The sequence below is a fragment of the Anabrus simplex genome, chromosome 1 (assembly GCF_040414725.1).
Source record: "Anabrus simplex isolate iqAnaSimp1 chromosome 1, ASM4041472v1, whole genome shotgun sequence".
Taxonomy (NCBI): domain Eukaryota; kingdom Metazoa; phylum Arthropoda; class Insecta; order Orthoptera; family Tettigoniidae; genus Anabrus; species Anabrus simplex.
This window is the reverse complement of record NC_090265.1, coordinates 616,380,888-616,401,083: the sequence shown is the minus strand read 5'-3', so window position 1 is coordinate 616,401,083 and position 20,196 is coordinate 616,380,888.

Sequence of the window (20,196 nt, the reverse complement as noted above, 5' to 3'; positions counted from 1 at the left end):
GATATTTTGCCCGCCGGATACGAGCGAGGCCGTGTTGTGAGAATAATGAATAATAAGACGTCGAGAATTAATGAGTAAAGAGAATTGTGAAATGAATAATTTAGCCAAGAGTGTTAAATGTGTTACGACTTGGGTTATGATTGTAGGCAGAAGCCTGTATTTGTTTAAATAATTCCAGGGAAAGTAGATGCTCGACAAATATGCTAGCCATTGTACAATGTGAGCAGAGCGACGAGTCAATGTGTTTTTTTTCAATAATCATGTAGAGTCATGGATGACATGAAATAACAGTTATTGTCCACAAAGGTTGAATTGTATCATGTCCAGACATTTATCGTCTGAGGTTAGAGATTGCCGTCAAATTCGCAATATTTTTGCTACTCGCAGCGGGGTATATTTTTCTGGAGACTCCGAGGTTATTGTGCGCATTCCATCCTTATTTAATTTCCAGTAGGCCGCGATGGTGGGATATAGTTTTGCTTATTTTATTTCTTTCTGAGTGTACTTTATTACCGTTTATTTGTAGGACGTAGGCGTATGTGAATTATTTATATTTGATTTGATGTAAATAGATAGGTGTAGATAGGCTAGTTTTGATTTTTGTATTTTCTTTGTCGGAGCAATGTTTCTCCATTTAACAGATTTAATGATGTAAATAAGATTTCAGATGTTAGGTTAATGGATCGTCGATTAGGTCACAGTCGAAACGATAGTAGTGGTATGCTCATACCAGGCATTTAAGTAATTACCAATTTTTTTTTTTAAATCCACTACATTTTATTTAGAAATGAAGCGATCTTTAATAAACCAATTGTATAAACTGCCGCAATGAATGAGGTAAACAAGATGGCATCTGCCTCCATCTAGTGGTGGTACCACAAATAATAAGTTGATAATGAAATGCAGTTAGCGGCAAATTCGATAGAAATTTCAATGTACAAGGATCGCTATCATTTAAAATGTTAACATCAGGCACTTGGCCTAATCTTTTGGATTATTTTTAAGCAGTCCAGTCTATCACAGATATGCAAGTGAAGTTTAAAATTTAGATGAGTGGTTGTAACACTCAGATTGATGTTTCAATAATTTATTTGTTTAATCATGAGGTGTTTTAATAAGACAATGGTCATGTAGGAAATGAAGGGTGATGTTCATGGTTGTTTTTCCTCGAATTATTCCTGATGTGATACACTTGGTTAGTGCAGGCCATGATTATTTTAAAGTTGGGTATTTTACCAAATGAGCCACATGTGATAAATATTTGATAACTCCTATGAGTCAGTGGATTGATGACGTAACTAATTACTTTATTGTGATTCAACTATTTTAATTTAGTTTGGAGAGATATTTTCTACGTAATACCATTCTGTAGTTCAAGAAGGTGGTCTTTCTGACCAGAGTTTTAAACTGAGTCATGTTATTAACTTGGAGACAGTGACAACATAGTCTGGAATTATTTAATCAATGTGTTTGACCTTCAGTCAGTTTATTAGGCAGATTATGGTGTTAGTGTAAGGCAGATCTTCAATCTTTAATTTTCTTAGTCTCATTTAGTTCATTTGTTTACATTTTTCACTAGTTCAGTTTACGTTCATTCCTTTTGGCACTTTGCATTTTATTCAATAAATCAGTCTTTTATTTAAATTTTAATTCAGTCTTTGGGTACCGTCATTTTAGTTTACCCCCCATCTTTTCATTTCCTCACTCCTTGATCGTCGGGTGGCCTCTCCTCGGGGATAGCGGACGGTCACGACTGAGGAAGAAGAGTCTACATGCAGCGGTGAGTATGATTTACATGTCATTTATTACAGGAGCAGCCGGCGCACAGAAGAAGGAAGAGTTCACCGCAGTTGTTGCCTTAAAAAGGGCACAATATGATGGTTCGAATCTCACTCTTGGCAGCCCTGAAGATGGCTTTTCCGTGGTTTCCCATATTCACACGAGGCAAATGCAAAGGCTGTATCTTAATTAAGGCCACGGCTGCTATCTTCCAAATCCTAGCTCTTTCACATATTTCCGTCGCCGACATCCTATGATGTATTAGTGCGACGTTAAACCACCACCACCACGTAATAGAGGAACCGTTTTACGATTAAGAAACGAAGAAGAATGCAAAGCTATAGTACATAAGATTGAAGCAAGTATCGCCCCTGAAAGCAATCATCCCATACTCATTCATGGAATTGAGGTTGACTTTCCTGAATGAAATCCTAGATTGTATCATGGAGTAAAATCCAGCCATAAAGTAGGCTGTCACAGCAGGCCTTGAAGACTTATAGAAGCGGTTTTTGAAGACGTCGAGAGATAGCAGCACAAAATACGCAGTTGTTGAATTTAGACCCGCAGTTTTTCGGCACTCCCTCTCACAGAGCTTGAGGGAAAGTTGAATGGGTCATCTTGAGCTGGTGTTACCATAGTTACAGCTCGTTATTATTTGATCAATTTCCAAGAGCGATACGTTTTTGAAACTATTTCGCTAATGGTTGTTTTTAGAGCCTTAAAATGTTTTTGAGTTCCCACGGCTCTCCCAAGTATTGTTTCTCGCAGTGAAGGGCGTAAAATGAGCTCTGTCCGGTTCTTCTATGACTACTTCGATGATTTTTGATGGATTTTGTTTCTTTGTTTTTGTGCTCCTTTACAACAGGTAGTTACAATTTGAATTTAACTACCTCTACGACTCGTCCGAGTGCCACATGCACCTTGGTGCAAATTTTGGTACTGATCAGTTCAGGCATGTAATTTTGTATAACGAACAAACAAACTTACTTTCGATTTTATACGTATAGATTGTAAAAAAGATACGCTTAATAGGCTCAAGGGCTCCTCTGTGTCTCTCGTTTCTTTGGGTGAAAGTTGATGGTCTGACCCTACACCAGACATTATCCTGCAGCTCTGTGTACCTTTATTAAGGGGTTACACTGCCCGAAGGCAGATCCGAACCTCCGCAGAGGTGTTCCTGAGCCGGGGTTTACGTGCGGTAGGGTGGCCAGTTTCTTTCCGCTCCTCCATTCCCTTACCCCCACCAACAGCGCGTGGCAACCCATCCAACTCCTGACCACGCCCAATGTTGCTTAACTTCGGAGATCTCACGGGATCCGGTGTTTCAACAAGGCTACGGCTGTTGGCGTACCTTTACTATCAATTGATATTTGTTTTACGTCGCACCGACACAGATAGATCTTATAGCGACAATGGGATAGGAAAGGCCTGGGAGTTGGAAGGAAGCGGCCGTGCCTTTAATTAAGTTACAACCCCGGCATTTTCCTGGTGTGAAAATTGGAAACCAAGGAAAACCATCTTCAGGGCTGTCGTCAGAGGATTCGAACCCACTATCTCCCAGTTGCAAGCTCACAGCTGCGTGCGCCTAACTGCATGGCCAACTCACCCGTTACCTTTATTATCAAAGGGCCTTTTTATGTTAGTTTCTGTCCTCCTTTTCTCATAAGGGATTGAGTAAGACGTAGGAGAAGTCCGTAACCAACCAGTCTAGGGACCTTATATGGAGCACCCAGACGCCTTTATCGGTATACGGGTAATACCTAGTTTAAAAACCGCTCGATACGGGTTCAGTTCCCGTTGCAGTGCAGCCTGTTCTATTTTTTCTCTTGCTGTGTATATATTAATTGACTGCTTAAATAGTGTTTTAAAATAAATGGCTTGTCAAATGGAACGGTTTATAAGATAAGAAGCTTATGTTATACATACGTGGTTTTCCGAAAGAAAAAGAGAATGCGAACAAGAGCGAAATTCTACACCGGTTTCTGGCCATATAAATTATTAGAAAATAAGGGCTGATACATTAATTGGAGCTCACGATTGATATTAATAATCGGCTACGTTAGATGTAGGCGATTGTTAATATTGAAAGTTACCTTCCACGCAGCTTAGTAAGTGTAAATTAGGTTTAAACTTGGCTTGTATTCTCCTATACGGGAACAAAATTCAGGAAGTCATATCATGTGAATACATGGAAATGAAATCCTAATAATGCGCATCTCATTCTGATTACAAACAAGTGTAAATTGTGAGATTTGCCTCAAAATGATCAGAGCTTCTCCGGTTAAAAGTTTAAATGAATAATTTTACTCCAGTTGTGCCCCACTTTAATCGTGCTATTTAAATTGCAACATTGATATAATATATTAAAGTACTTCCCCAAATAAAGATGAGCACAATCTCTACAAACTGCAATGGTAAGTCGAAGAATGTGAAAAGAAAGTTCCTTCATTTGAATACGACACAAGAAGAGGCTAATGGAAATCGAAAAGGAATTTAAATTCCTAATGAATAAATAATTTAAGTAATTAATTAATAATTTTACAATGTTAAAATTCATGTTTATGACTATTATTTTTGATCCCACTGTGAGTTTTATCGATTATTGATGGGTGGTTCAGTTTATAATATATTTTATAATTTATCATGTTTTTCTTAGGATGTGTATTATCAGGAGTCAATATGTCTTTTCACATAGATCTCTAATGATTTTCAGTTATGTATTTCCTTAATTAATTAATTAATTAAAACTCCCATATTTGACGATTTAGTGATTCTATGTGAGTGCATAGGGAATGTAAAATATTGTAGGAAAATGTTAACGGAATCTGATTAAAGGGAGTAGTAGTAAATGTTGTCTCAACATGTATCCTGCCAATAGATTTCTTCGGGTTTCTCCAAATCATTCTATTCACTTCCGATTAAGTCTATCTATCTTTTGTGCAATATTATTTAATAACACCACATTTTAATGGCTTTTATTTGCCTTTTTTCTGTACCAATAATTACCTTTTTTCACTTCCATGAATGGCACGTACCACAATGAACGGTGTGGCCTTGAGATTGTGAGTCTACCTATATTTTCGGTGTGCGTATTTCTTTTTTTCTTCATAATGGCCTTCCTTGAGCTAGTCTAAATTTCATACCCTCCTCATTTATGCATTCATAGGTTTTCTACTATCCAAGGACAATGCTGATCAAGCTCCTTTCAGGCTTCTCAGGCTTTATACAAGAAACTATGTAGAGCATGTAGGTATCAACTGACATTTGAGCCTATACTTCAGTCGAGCTCTTTTGTAGAGCTTTCAAAGTCGACATGCCTTTTAACAAATCTTTCTAATGGCTTTCAGTTATGTATTTGCCATGCTGCAGATACGAATGCCTTCCAATCTGTGCCCAAAGGAAGCAACCAATCTCTCTGAAGGACAAGGGTAACAAGAGCACAGTACAAGCAATACTGAAGTCAAAGAGGAAGGATAAAGTGGAACTTCACAGACATACTAAATACCAATAATCATAATTGTACCGAAGGTACACCCACTCCGTGCTAACGACTTGTATAAGGCTCCCTGCAACAAAACTCTGAAACTACTAGTACAAGAAGTTTGGACATTTTTCGACAGATGTCTCTACTATCAACTTAGGTTGTGCCCCTGGGATAAAGATGAACTATTAAAATATAAGGGTCATTTGGTATGTTAAGGTTTCCTAAACTGAAATGCTTAGGGTTTGTTTTTGTTGTTCAAAAGTTATCAACACATCTATCTCTTCCCGCCAACTTAAGGCGTTGGCCAATGGAAAAAATTGTACATTTATTTATTCACCAATGATAAAACTATGTTTATTTGATTATCCAATGAGAATTGGGGGCGACTGGGCGTTGGCCCAGAGTTTACTGGAACCTTCCCCTCTGCTATAAAAGCTGGCACATTTTCGGACCAGGTTGTCTTTTTGATCGCTCCAGTATAGAGTATTTTCGTAACGGAGGCGAGGGCCGTCTCATCCATCTTCGGAAGGTCCACCAGCTCAAGGTAATGGCAGATTTGTGATAGTCTTTCAAAGCTAGCTCGTGGGAAAGGTTTCAAATCTTCAGTAATGTAACTTTATTTTCTAAAATGTAAATTTCTAACTTTATATGTAAATTTCAATCAAGGCGAGAGAACAACCAAAATCAGGGAATAGAGAGTGAGGTACCCTCTCGTATTCCCTCTCAACTTAATTTTGAGGAGACTCTGATTTTGTAACCTTTTGTAAATTCTGTAACTTAAATATTTTTCTCCATCTAGTCACATCCGTAGTATATCCTCTGTAACGTTGGGTCGTAAGCCCAAATAAGGTTTTATGCAAAATTTTTAGAAGCGCAAGTGCTCACCTCCTCACCATTTTGGTTTTGAGGCCAGTAAATTTAACCTTTTGTTTTTACCAAAGGCCTTGTAGTAGTGCTCCAGTAACATTTATAGTTGGGAGCTTCAAGCTGAACCTGTAAAATTGATATCTGATTTTTCGACATTGTCTTTCGAGCTCACGAGCTAAAATTATACCTGACTTTGTCATTTTATTGGCAAAGTATAAAACTTCATATCCACCCATTCATACCCGCAACTTCTTTCACCTCTGCTCTCCACATTAGCTCCGTAATAATAATAATAATAATAATAATAATAATAATAATAATAATAATAATGACGGTATCCTCCTGTGTGGTGTAGTGATTAAAAATTTTAAAATAATCTCTTGACTGTTTCATATCCACCCATTCATACCCGCAACTTCTTTCACCTCTGCTCTCCACATTAGCTCCGTAATAATAATAATAATAATAATAATAATAATAATAATAATAATAATAATAATAATAATAATAATAATAATAATAATAATAATAATAATAATAATTGTTACCGAGTTTTGGTGGTAGTTATGCATGAAAGAAGGTGCTGGGTGGTGAATGGGTCTCAAGCTACTAAAGTGAAATTAATTTTAAAATTTAACAAGGTTATATTTTCTTTTTAAAATTAGGTAACAAGAAATAGAACAGGTACTTAGTAGCCGAAACACGATTGACAAATACATTTACATAGGTACCCCATTTGGGGCTTCAAAAGTCAGAAACATAATTCTTGAGCAATGAGCCCAACCTTACAATGAACACCATACAACAAAGGGGCCGAAAACCCCCCAAACATGCCAGAAACATCTGCTTCCAATTACATCCAAAAGCATCCTTGATGCAGAAACACAATTTTCAAAAAAAGGGCAACTTCCCCCTAAAATACAAGCCTATCATAGGCCACTCCGAACTCCACCTTTAAGCCGTCCTCAAAGGACATATACACAGGGGCAAAATACCCAACCAACTGAGGTCTGTTAAATGACAAGAAGATTAATACATGACCTCTAAAATATAATTTTGAGAGGAGGCGAACTTGCACTCCTAATGCACTTTGCTTAAGACCTACTTGGCACTAGGCCGTTAATACAAGGGCTAATCCCATACTACAGAGGTGACTTAATAGCAATTTACATTACATTACGGAAGAATTGGTTGAGAAAAATAAGTTCACCTCAGGACGATGTGAGTGGGAGCTCGAGAGGGTTAAGCACTCTCTATCCCGATATGTCGTTTTAAAAGAGAATATCTGAAAAGAGTAGTTACATTTTAGGAAAAGGTTACATGGTTGAACGCTTAGAACCCGCCCCGAAAGTTAAACTGCTGAGCTAGCAAAGAAAGAAGATATTAATCGGCCATTACCTTGTGTTGAACGACTGGAGAAGAAAGAGGCGCTTCCCGCCCCCTGCTATGTACTTAACACACTGAAAGATGGAACAGAAGTGGCCCGGAGACCCGAAAATCAGCAGTTTATATCCTCTCGCGGAAGGTTCTAGGCGTTAGGGGAAAGAAAACACCCTCCCACAAACTCTTTATTGGGTAGGACCCCGCAACAGATTCAAGTTGGGGGAAGATACACCAAGATTGGTCAGAAATTAATAGAAGAAATTCGGGATTGGATACATTCATAACAAGGGGAAGAAAGGGGTAAATATTGCCAACTTAAACAATGACAGAAAGAAATTTAACAAAGAACAAACTCTTGAAATTAAATTTTCTCCAAAAAAATAGTTCTTTGACTCCGCACTAGGTTGCACTATTGTAGATCTTCAGTAGTGTCCTCTAGAAGAGAAAGTTCACACTTCTTACTTCAAGCGAAATAAAAACACATCAAAAGTGACACAGTTCTAAAACTCCAAAATTTACAGGTAGTGACATCTTCTGAGAAGGTAGAAAATTAATAACGTCAATAAAGTTCAGACTTCCTCCAGCAGAGGAGTTTTAACTGGCGCGCATTTAAATTAGCGGCGTGGAGGTGTACCACCCGGTACAGACCTCCCCCCCCAAAAGTTCCTCCAAGGGGTAACACAGAAGAACATAAACTTTTGTTTGAAAATAAGGTCCAAGTTTTGATGTTGATATTAAAATAAATTGCAGAAGTATTTGAGAAATTTCTTAATTCAGTTCCAAAATTTTTGTTGTAATTGGTAACGTAAGGAATTTATGTTTGTAGAAGGCGAATTTCTGAAGATAATCTTTTAAAAGGTGATGAAAAATTTTGCAATGTCCACCAAATTTGTTGTTGAATTCCCAAGTGTAGTCATCTCTTATAGTGACTGTCCATGTAGTTGATGTAGGCTAAGTTGGATGGCCAGACCGGCCGTTGCAGCTTGCGTCCAAAGGAGGCCGCTCGGACCCCTCAAGTACCCTGAGATACCGCTCGCCCGCACTATGAGGGGAGCAGAGGTGTTGAAGCACGCCGCGCCCGCGGTGAACATATACAGGCCGCGGGCAAGTAGCAGGTCGTGCGCCGCACATCAGCCTTGGCCGGGAGGAGAGCTCCGGCTCGCCGTGCACGCGTCGTCCTCGCTGGGGCCGAGGGGGCCCGTCCTCTGCTCCAGTAGCTGCACGGCGTCGCGCGGCTGCGGGGGCACTGAAACATTAAAGCTTGGCGGCAGAATTGTGTTGGACTATCATCTTCTTTGAGGGTACAGGCTTATGGAGAGGTTGAGGGGCCAGCGGCGTGCGGATATCCATAGCATTTACTCAAATCAAGCCACAGTGTGTATTGAAGCAGGAGACGGGAGCGTGGTAATGGCCGAGGCAAGGACAGAATGGCAGTTTAACGGATCGGGGAAGGTTTTACAAGAGGCTTACATATAAGACAAAATATTATAGAAGGGGCAGAAAACCTTAAAAGTTGAACTCAAAAAAAAATATAACCTTCATATTCCTTTCAAATTATATGAAGCAAGTTGACACAAAATTTACACTGGTTTCACCTGTGACAGGTGAACCCTAAATATCCTCTCGGTGGCTGGATTGCTTACTAACAACGTAACTGGCGTAAGAAAATCGAGAATTATACAAGGCCCATGAAATCTGGGGGCAAGCTTGCCCGCGGGAACAAAATTCTTGACCATCACCTGGTCACCTACCTTCAAAGTGGTGGGTCTCCGTCCACGATCATACTTTTCCCTAACCTTTTCATGAGATACTTTAAGATTGGCTTTAGCCTTCTTCCAAAGATCTTTAATGTTATCCGGATCTATTGTCTCGGGTAGAATGTCATTCAGAGACCAGAGGTTAGAGAGCGGCGAGTTGGGAACAAACTTGAACATCAAAGAAGCTGGAGTAAACTTGTGAGATTCATGAACCGCCGAATTCAAAGCAAAAGCTATCCAATGCAGGGACGTGTCCCACCTGGAATGATCTTCATGATGATAGGCAATCAGTGCGGACCTGAGATTACGGTTAACCCGTTCAGCCAGAGATGGTTGAGGGTAATAAGCAGAAGTAGTTACATGAGAGATTGATAAGTCAAAACAGAATTTACGAAGTAAATTAGATGTAAAAGCCTTAGCATTATCAGATACAAGATATTGGCACGGACCAAAAGAAGCAAAAATAGAATTTAAGCAAGTAATTGTAGACTGAGCGGTAGCCAGCTTAGTCGGAAATAACCACGAAAATCTTGTAAAACCATCTACACATACAAAGATGAATTTGTTGGCATTTCCCTTTGACTGGGGGAAGGGTCCTACATAATCGATATACAGACGTTCCATGGGGCGCGACGCTTGATGCGAAGACAAAAGGCCAACCTTGGTGGACATGGTGGGTTTACTGAGCAAACAAGATTTACAAGCTTTTACAAGTTCACGGATTTCACCGTCCATACCTTTCCAGATGAACATTTCACGAATCTTTTCACGAGTTTTAAAGATTCCAAGATGCCCTCCTAATGGGGTCTCATGATAATACTTGAAGATCATAGGTACAAGAACCGCTGGAACAACAACTTTCATCAACTTATCATGCCTCGAAGGGCAACATAGAACACCATTCCTCAGAACATAAGGGACAGCATGTTCCCCAGAAGAAAGGGTTTCCATTATCGGAGCCAGCGTCGGATCTTCACGTTGGTATTTCTCAATATCCCTAAAAAGCATGGGAGCATCTGTTAAGATGGCATTAACACCAGATAGTATGGACTCGGAAGGTGATGAACTATCGACCGGTTCGTGGGTCTCGACGTCGTTATGAAACATACGGCTGAGTCCATCAGCAACAACATTTTCGGTACCTCTGATATGTCTAACATCAAACTGGAAGGCGGAAATACGAATAGCCCAGCGGGCTATACGACCAGTACGACGCGGCCTACCTAAGACCCAGCTTAGGGCTTGATTATCTGTTTCCAGGTCGAATTTGACATGTTCCAGATAGAGACGGAACTTTTCTAAGGCAAATAAGACTGCCAACCCTTCGAGCTCATAGATGGAATACTTGGCTTCTTGAGCCGACAATGTCCTAGACGCATAGGCGATGGGGCGCCTCCCTAGTTCAGTCTCTTGAAGAAGGACTGCAGCTACCGCTGACGACGACGCGTCTGTTTGGACGATGAATTTCTTCGAGAAATCAGGCATAGCAAGTACAGGGGCATTACAAAGTGCTAATTTAAGGTCTTCAAAAGCGGCTTGTTGAGAAGGGCCCCACTCGAATTTGATGCCTTTCCTACGAAGAAGGTTTAAGGGCGCCGCTCTATTAGCAAAGTTAGGAATGAACTTTCTGAAGAAATTCACCATACCAATGAACCTGGCGATACCTTTAATGTCCTTGGGAGGTTTAAAATCACGGATGGCCTGTGTTCTAGAATGATCGACTGCTACACCATCGGGTGACACAATATGCCCTAGGAATGACATAGAGGGCTTAGCAAAGGCGACCTTGGACAACTTAACGGTTAACCCAGCCTTACGAAGGCGATCGAGAACTTCTCGCAGATGATCAAGATGTTCTTCAAAAGTCTCTGAAAATACGACGACATCATCTAAGTAGTGATATAAGTACTCGAATTTGATGTCGGAGAAAACCCTATCTAGTAGCCTAGTGAGCACAGCTGCTCCCGTAGGGAGCCCGAAAGGCACGCGGTTGTATTCATATAAATTCCAGTCCGTGGCAAACGCTGTAAGGTGTTTAGACTCTTCGGCAAGGGGAATTTGATATTAGGCCTGATTTAAGTCCAAGATGGTGAAGAACTTGGCCTTACGAAACCATGAAAAACAAGAATGAAGGTCAGGAAGGGGCACAGATTGCAACACCACCTTCCGATTGAGATCCCTGTAATCAATGACAGGCCTGAAGCCTCCTTGGGGTTTCGGGACTAGAAAAATAGGCGATGAATACGCCGACTTAGAGGGCCTAATAATACCATCCTTCAACATCTGATCGATAATTTCTTTCAGAGCCTTCATTTTAGGTGGAGATAGCCTATAAGGTGGAAAACGGATAGGAATCGAATCCGTGACCTCAATTTTGTATTCAATAAGGTCAGTAACACCAAGAGTATCAGAGAACAACTCGGGAAACGACTGACACAGTTTGCGAATACTATCAGCCTGCTCCTCAGGTAGATGTCTAAGGTCTAACAACATCTCATCCTGGGTAGGCGAAATAGAAGAACATGACACAGAATTACACTTTAATAGTGGTATTTTACAACTAGAAGCAAATTTGAATGTGCACGACCTAGACTGGAGATCGAGCACAAGACCAGTGTGAGAAATAAAGTCAGCTCCCAATATAATGGGGCAAGACAATTGCTTGGCCACAAACAATTTAATTTTCCATGTAAACTTAAAAATACGAATCTTGACCAGTAAGGAACCTAGAATTTCTAATGGAGATGAATTAGCCGAAACGTATTGAACAGGAGAAGAGACATAGTCAGGAAGTTTACAAACCGATTTCAATTTAGAATACCATTCAGCCGAAATAATCGAACAAACACTGCCTGAATCTAAGAGAGCTGTTATAGGCTCGTTATTTAACTCAATCTTAAGAAAAGGAACAGGTGCAGGGGTATCCGCCGCAATCCTAAGACACTCTTTGGGGCATTCAAGAGATGTATTCGAAGACTTATCGTTCCCTGAATTCTCGACCTTTTTGCCAGGGGCTGAGCCTTGGGAAGCAGAATTAGTTGACTCAGCCGCCGCCACTAGTCACTTTTGATTGTTGTTGGAAGTTACACCAGAAGTTGAGCAGGAGGGGGTGCTATTCGAATTGGGACAATTCTTTGCGATATGTGAGAAAGCCCCACATTTAAAACAGCCTTGTGATGAACCCGCTCCATTATTTGCCCTACTAGACTTGATCAGAGGACACTTATTGCGCAGATGGTCAGGCGACCCGCAAGCATAACATTTACGGGGGGTGACTGATCGGCGAGGAGGAGGCCGAGTATTACTAATGGAAGGCGGGGGTTCTTTCGCGACACGCAAAGAATCGGCGTATCTAACTCCTTCCGCTGAGACGGCCAATGCTTCAAGTTCCGAGAAAGTTTGCGGGCACGCCGCGAAACACAAATATGACCTATAGGGAGGTGAAATTCCCTCTACAATAGCCTGTACAATCTGATCTTCAGGAAAATGAAGGGCAAACACCCTAGTATAAAACTTAATGTCCTGTATGAAATCAGCCAAGTTTTCATCCAAGCGCTGTACACGATAATAGTACTTCTGAATAAGGGAGGACCTGGCCCTAGCCGGGATGAAGTTAGCTAGCAAATGGGCATGGAAATCCTCAATAGAAGATTGCTCGGCAATGGCTCTAACTATTTTGTCAGAGAGAATACCAATAGCATACGGATAGATAATTTGCAAGATTTGACATGGAGAACGAGAAAAAACAAGGGCATGATCCTGAAATTCCACTAGAAATCTTAAAAATGAAATTACGTCACTGGTGGTATTAACGGAAAACTTAGATATACCTCTGAGCAACATTGCCAATGGATGAGGCAAGCTACTAAACCCGGGTGACATAGCAGGTAAAGGTTTCAATGGCAAGGAAGTTAATTCAGAACGGATGTTACTCAGCGATGCACGGCGTTCAGACTCGTTGTCCAAAGGGGCAGAGATAGTTTGAGCAGCGATGGTTTTCCTATTTACTTCTCCCTTAGCAGGTTCTTCCTCGCTACCTACATTCACTATGGTGGGTTGATCAGATTTGGGAGGAACTTCCCCAGTTAACAATTGAGTGACCTTACTAGATAATTCGGAAATATTTTCCAGGAGCGTACTAGCTTCCTTCCTCTGAACGTCATTCAGTTTTAGAGACAACAGATCGTTAACCCTATTCGAAAAATGATATAGCCTGCCTTGCACACGCTTAATTTGATTAGGAGACGGATCATTTTCATCAAAAAAACTAACTACAGAAGCTAGCCCAGTAATATTCTCCGTGATCGTGGAAAGAGAATCGTCAATTTCTTTCTCTCCCAAATTGGGGATGGAAATGGGCAAATCAAGGGACTCTCTAAGCTTGTTAGTGTCTATTGCAACCGTGCCTCCAGATTGCACATTTCTGATAGTTAATTCATAGATCAACTCCTCCTTGCGCAAATAGTTAAGAAGGAGAACATCGCGAGGGCCGGGCATGATGACAGACCAATTTTGAAAAGGTCAAAAAATTCCAGCAACTGAGAAAATGGTTAGAGTTCGGATCAAAACAATGTATAGCCGTCAAAAGGGGCTAAATTGAGACCCATTCAACCACGCTCTGCTACCACTTGTTACCGAGTTTTGGTGGTAGTTATGCATGAAAGAAGGTGCTGGGTGGTGAATGGGTCTCAAGCTACTAAAGTGAAATTAATTTTAAAATTTAACAAGGTTATATTTTCTTTTTAAAATTAGGTAACAAGAAATAGAACAGGTACTTAGTAGCCGAAACACGATTGACAAATACATTTACATAGGTACCCCATTTGGGGCTTCAAAAGTCAGAAACATAATTCTTGAGCAATGAGCCCAATCTTACAATGAACACCATACAACAAAGGGGCCGAAAACCCCCCAAACATGCCAGAAACATCTGCTTCCAATTACATCCAAAAGCCTCCTTGATGCAGAAACACAATTTTCAAAAAAAGGGCAACTTCCCCCTAAAATACAAGCCTATCATAGGCCACTCCGAACTCCACCTTTAAGCCGTCCTCAAAGGACATATACACAGGGGCAAAATACCCAACCAACTGAGGTCTGTTAAATGACAAGAAGATTAATACATGACCTCTAAAATATAATTTGAGAGGAGGCGAACTTGCACTCCTAATGCACTTTGCTTAAGACCTACTTGGCACTAGGCCGTTAATACAAGGGCTAATCCCATACTACAGAGGTGACTTAATATCAATTTACATTACATTACGGAAGAATTGGTTGAGAAAAATAAGTTCACCTCAGGACGATGTGAGTGGGAGCTCGAGAGGGTTAAGCACTCTCTATCCCGATATGTCGTTTTAAAAGAGAATATCTGAAAAGAGTAGTTACATTTTAGGAAAAGGTTACATGGTTGAACGCTTAGAACCCGCCCCGAAAGTTAAACTGCTGAGCTAGCAAAGAAAGAAGATATTAATCGGCCATTACCTTGTGTTGAACGACTGGAGAAGAAAGAGGCGCTTCCCGCCCCCTGCTATGTACTTAACACACTGAAAGATGGAACAGAAGTGGCCCGGAGACCCGAAAATCAGCAGTTTATATCCTCTCGCGGAAGGTTCTAGGCGTTAGGGGAAAGAAAACACCCTCCCACAAACTCTTTATTGGGTAGGACCCCGCAACAGATTCAAGTTGGGGGAAGATACACCAAGATTGGTCAGAAATTAATAGAAGAAATTCGGGATTGGATACATTCATAACAAGGGGAAGAAAGGGGTAAATATTGCCAACTTAAACAATAACAGAAAGAAATTTAACAAAGAACAAACTCTTGAAATTAAATTTTCTCCAAAAAAAATAGTTCTTTGACTCCGCACTAGGTTGCACTATTGTAGATCTTCAGTAGTGTCCTCTAGAAGAGAAAGTTCACACTTCTTACTTCAAGCGAAATAAAAACACATCAAAAGTGACACAGTTTTAAAACTCCAAAATTTACAGGTAGTGACATCTTCTGAGAAGGTAGAAAATTAATAACGTCAATAAAGTTCAGACTTCCTCCAGCAGAGGAGTTTTAACTGGCGCGCATTTAAATTAGCGGCGTGGAGGTGTACCACCCGGTACAATAATAATAATAATAATAATAATAATAATGACGGTATCCTCCTGTGTGGTGTAGTGATTAATGTGATTAGTTGCCATCCCCAGAGGCCCGGGTTCGATTCCCGGCTCTGCCACGAAATTTGAAAAGTAGTACGAGGGCTGCAATGGATTCCACGCAGCCTCGGGAAGTCAACTGAGTAGAGCTGGGTCCGATTCCCACCTCAGTCATCCTCGAAGTGGTTTTCCGTAGTTTCCCACCTCTCCTCCAGGCAAATGCCGAGATGGTACCTAACTTAAGGCCAAGGCCACTTCCTTACCTCTTCCTTGTCTATCCCTTCCAATCTCCCCCCCCCCACAAGGGCCCTCTTCAGCATTGCAGGTAAGGCCGCGTGGTCGAGGTACTGGTCATTCTCCCCAGTTGTATATCCCAACCCAATGTCTCACGCTCCAGGACACTGCCCTTGAGGCGGTAGAGGTGGGATCCCTCGCTGAGTCCGAGGGAAAAACCAACTCTGGAGGGCTAACAGATTAAGAAGAAGAATATTGTATATATATATATATTGTGAAAAATGTAATTCGGAGGACTCGTAAAAGCAAAATTAAACTGAATCTTGACAGAAATAGTGAATAACGTTTAGGTCGCATCGTATCGATCAGGATGCCACTTAGCTCCTACTCCTAGGCGCTATCACACGAGACTTTTGGCTGCTAGGTTTCCCCCTGGCCCGGTAGGCATCTCCTTGGACCTCCACCAAGGTGCCCATAGTGATGGCGAGCTTAGTGCGGACGCGAAGTCCACATGGGTCACTGAGCACCAGGACTGAAAATGAAAACCTACAACCTATTTTCCAGTCAATTATCTTGTCAGGGATGGTCGAATGAAGCCGCCAACTTGCGGCGAGGATATGAATTTTGCCGGCTGCCGAGGCCTGTTGCACTCCTCTGCGGCAATGATCAGTGACTGACAGGTAAAATGAAATGATATTGAAGAGTTTTGCTGGAATGATAGATGACAAGGAACCCGGAGTACACGGAGGAAAACCTGTGCAGCCTCCGCTTTGCCCAGCACAAATGTCACTTGGAGTGACGGGATTTGAATCATAGTATCCAGCGGTGAGAGGCCGGCGCACAGCCGCCTGACTCATTGAGCAGCAGGACTCCCGACCTCAAACCATCCTCTAAACCCGGTCCACATGTAACTGGATTACAGGAGCACGCCACGACTCCTAGCTGGGAAAATGAGTTCAACTCCGGACTCATATAGTTACCCCACGTTCACCTAAGTTTTTCTTCTCCTTTATCTGTTTACCCTCCAGGGACGGTTCCTCCCTCAGACTCAGCGAGGGATCCCTCCTCTACCGCCTCAAGGTCAGCTTCAGACTCTGGGTCGGGGGATACAATTGGGGAGGATGACAAGGACCTCGCCCAGGCGGCCTCACCTGCTATGATGAACAGGGGACTTGCGGGGCGATGGGAAGATTGGAATGGATAGACAAGGAAGAGGGAAGGAAGCGGCCGTGGCCTTAAGTTAGGTACCATACCAGCATTTGCCTGTACGAATAGTGGGAAACCACAAAAACCACTTCCAGCATGGCTGAGGTGGGAATCGAACTCACCTCTTCTCAGTCGATCTCCCGAGGCTGAGTGGACCTCGTTTCAGCCCTCGTACCACTTTTTTCAAATTTCGCGGCAGAGCCGGGAATCTAACCCGTGCCTCCGGGGGTGGCAGCTAATCACAGTAACCACTACTCCACAGAGGCGGGTTCACATAAGTTACTAGACTGAAACATTTTTATTTCAATAAACATTTGTACTATAATGAATCACGCGTAAATGTATCTTAATATTTCCTAACACGTGCCATTTATGAGCATCACAATAAAGAAATATGTTTGTACAGCGAAAAGTGGCTCGATAAAAGCAGTGCCCTCTCGCAGCAACCGGATGAACCATCTCGTGGATAGCGACTTCTCATGCGTACTCGTCAAACAAGTCGACCTCATTTCATACATTGGAGCAGAGGACTCGCACTATGCGACAAATGTTGAAACATTGTGTGTGATTTTTATACGGTAGAGGTGTCCGACTCGTTGACTGAACGGTAGCGTACTGGCCTTCGATTCAGAGGGTCCCGGGTTCGATTCCCGGTCGGGTCGGGGATTTTAACCTTCATTGGTTAATTCCAATGGCCCGGGGGCTGGGTGTTTGTGCTGTCCTCAACGTCTCTGCAACTCACACACCACACATAACACTATCTTCCACCACAATAACACGTAGTTACCTACATATGGCAGACGCCGCCCACACTCATCGGAGGGCTGCCTAACAAGGGCTGCACTCGCCTAGAAACAGCCACACAAAATTATTATTATATGGTAGAGGTGACTGTTATTTTTAGTTTAAAATAATTAAGTGTAACGTTAAGTGAAGAAGGACATGGAAGCGCTATGGCACCAAAGGAATGCAGTTGTAGTGGCAAAGGAATTGAAAGTAATTAAGAAGACTGTAAGAGAATAAGAATGGACATAACTACTAAGCTCAGTTTTTATACCCCTAATTCCCGTTTCTTGATGCGGTGTCAAGAATGAGGTGTGATGAATTTTTATGGCCAGTTTTTACGGCCGGGTGCCCTTTCGGACGCCAACCTCAGTAGAGGGGCTAATGAAGATGAAAGATGGTGAATAAAGCTGTGTAAATAGGGGAAGGAATTGGGTGTTTATGGATTGGGAATGAACCGAATTTGCCTAGAGGTGAAAATGGGAAACTACAGAAAACTTTTCTCAGGACAGCCGATTGTGCGGTTCGAAGCCAAGCGTCATCCAAATTGCAAGCTATGACAGAACCTACTGGCTACTGCTTCCTTTTATTATTAATTCTCATTCACTAAGGGCATAAATTTATTATTACAAGCATGAATTTGGAGGGTAATAATTAACACAGTTTGCGCCTGACACCCTCAAAATTTTGTTCGCCGTTATAAATTTCGTGGAAAAGCGCAAGATAACGTAAAACAAAAGACACATGGAACGTATCCATGATCGTGTATGGTACTACTTTAAAGGAATTACATCCTTTTGGTTTGGATTGTTCATGGCATTCGGATAGAATTCAACTACTTCAATACATGTGTTCATAATATGAAGAAAAATTTGAAGTGGAAATAGCACCTTTTTAACAGACAGTCATCAATTGCAGTTAAGTCTAGAACTGATAATAATTATGATATTAGATAGTGGTGATATTTCCCTTAAATGGACAGTGATACGCTCAACACCGAACATATTCCAAAGAGATATTCTGAACGAAATTTAGTGCGAGAGTTACTTCAAATAAGGAGCAAATGTAGGATTTAGACCACCTCGGTGATGTACTGGTTAGTGTGAATGGCTGCCGTCCCCAGAGACCCGGGTTCGATTTCCCGTTCTGCCATGAAATTACAAATGTGGCATCAGGGCTGGAACGAGGTCCACTCAGCCTCAGGAGGTCAAGTGAGTAAAGGGGGTTCGATTCCCACCTTAGCCATCTTCGAGGTGGTTTTACGTGGTTTCCCACACTTCCACCTGGGAAATGCCGGGATGGTATCCAACTTAAGACTACGGCCACTTCCTTCCCTCTTCCTTGTCTATCCCTTGCAACGTTCCCATCCCGCTCAAGGCCCTTGAGCAGCATAGCTAGTGAGGCCGCCAGGACGAGGTACTGGTCCTCCTACCAGTTGTAACCCCGACCCAACGAATCACGCTCCAGGACACTGCCCTTGAGACGGTAGAGGTGGGATCCCTCGCTGCTGAATCCGAGGGAAAAACCAACTCTGGAGGGTAAACAGATTAAGAAAGGGAGTAATAGCATACATGTATAAAATTGGATTACAAGCAACTCATATTCACTTCTCAGTTTCTGGATATCCGAAACTAGGAAAAATGAGTATCTGTTCTATTTCATTCCATTGAAAAAATAAAATGGCGTATGGCTTTTAGTGCCGGGATATCCCAGGACGGGTTCGGCTCGCCAGGTGCAGATCTTTCTATTTGACACCCGTAGGTGACCTGCGCGTCGTGATGAGGATGAAGTGATGATGAAGACAACACATACACCCAGCCCCCGTGCCATTGGAATTAACCAATTAAGGTTAAAATCCCCGACCCGGCCGGGAATCGAACCCGAGACCCTCTGAACCGAAGGCCAGTACGATGACCGTTCAGCCAACAAGTCGGACTCTCATTCCATTGTGAAATAGTAACTCTGGGGTTGTGAGGCGAGGGACTATCAGTCTCTGCCACAGTCTACATTAGGCTCCTTTTTTATTATTTTTAGAACGGTCCTATATAATTTTTCTTGCCCAACCTGCGTTAGTCAGTTATATCCTCGTATGGCCTTAAAAGCATTTGGTTTCACAAGGTCTGGGGAATCATTATAACCGTACATTCGCACCTTTCAGGGTGCCTTTTGTTTTCGATAACGACTCTTGGCTCTTACAAGACCGATGTTGCCTTTTATGTTCTTCAAGAGCCCGAACCTTTTTCTCTTTCCTCCTTTCATAGTTAAGAGAGCATAATAATTATGTAGTATTTTCCGTTGAAATAATAATCAACACCACTGCATTTATAATAGTACAGTGATCTCACCTGCTTTAACGAAATATGGGCTTTATGAGTTCGAGAGCAAATTGATTATTATTATTATTATTATTATTATTATTATTATTATTATTATTATTATTATTGGCTTTACGTCGTACAGGCACAGATAGGTCTTATGGTGAAAATTTCTATTAGCCAAGTAATTTTTTAATTTCGTGTGGCTATTTCTAGCCGAGTGCAGCCCTTGTAAGGCAGA